The sequence below is a fragment of the Elephantulus edwardii genome, unplaced genomic scaffold, assembly GCF_000299155.1.
Source record: "Elephantulus edwardii isolate Elephantulus edwardi_28Jun2011 unplaced genomic scaffold, EleEdw1.0 scaffold00090, whole genome shotgun sequence".
Taxonomy (NCBI): domain Eukaryota; kingdom Metazoa; phylum Chordata; class Mammalia; order Macroscelidea; family Macroscelididae; genus Elephantulus; species Elephantulus edwardii.
The window spans coordinates 10,561,061-10,562,236 of record NW_006399840.1 but is presented as its reverse complement, the minus strand read 5'-3'; positions in this window follow the sequence as shown (position 1 = coordinate 10,562,236).

Sequence of the window (1,176 nt, the reverse complement as noted above, 5' to 3'; positions counted from 1 at the left end):
GGAATGGCAAAGGACACACTGACAAAGGAGATTAATCAGAACTGGCTTTGACAAGCACTGTGGCAATTGGACAATTAAAACAGACATTCGGGGGCTGGGGGGGAGGAAGAAGAATGAACTGAGGAGGAAGGTAGAGAAAACAGTGCAACAATGAATGAATGAAAACCCACAATCTCTGTAAATGTTCATTAAAGCTAATAAAATTTAATAATAATAAAAAAAGTATTGGCTGACATGGAAGAATTTAATGAAATAGCATATGGTCAAGAGGCAATGGAAATAAAGGAGGAAGTTAAGGTTGTTCTGAAGGAACTGGTAAGAAGCAACGACCCAGGAACCTATGGCATACCAATTTATATGTTTCGACAAAGAGATGATACCCTGGATGTGCTCTCCAGGTTGTGCCAAGGAATCTGGAAAACAACTACCTGGTCAACTAACTGGAAGATTTCCATATTTATTCTCATTCCAAAAAAAGATGATCCAAGAGAGTGTGGAAATTTTTGCAGAATATCATTATATATCACATGCAAGCAAGATTCTGCTAAAGATTATAAAAAAAAAATTACAAAAACAGTACATCAACAGAGAACTGCCAAATGTGCAAGATGGGTTTAGAAAAAGCCGTGGCACTTGGGACAATATAGGCATTGTTAGATGGATCTTAGCTTAAAGTAGAAAGTACCAGAGGAATATTTATTTGTGTTTCATTGACTTTGCAAAGGAATGTGACTGTATGGATCACAACAAATTGTTGCTAAACTTGAGAAGAATGGGAATTCAAGAACACTTACTTGTGCTCTTGCAAAACCTACACTTGTACCAGTAAGCAGTAGTCAGAACTGAGCCCAGAAAACTGCATGATTCAACATAAGGAAAGGTGTATGCCAGGGATGCACACTATCTCCATACCTTTCCAGTCTGTAGGCAGAACAGATTCTCTGAGGAGGAATATAATATCTGTATTGGAAAAAGCCCATCAACAATCTGCATTATGCAGATGACACAAGCTTGTTTGCTGAAACTGAGGTCTTGAGGTGTTTGCTGCAGGTCAGTGACTGCAGTCATTAATATTTTTTATTGCGAGGAGCTAGAGTTGGAAAATCAAAAGGGCCGAACTCATTCAGCATTTCTTAAGCTCAAGGAACTGAAGAACAAATTCAAACCTCGAGTTGC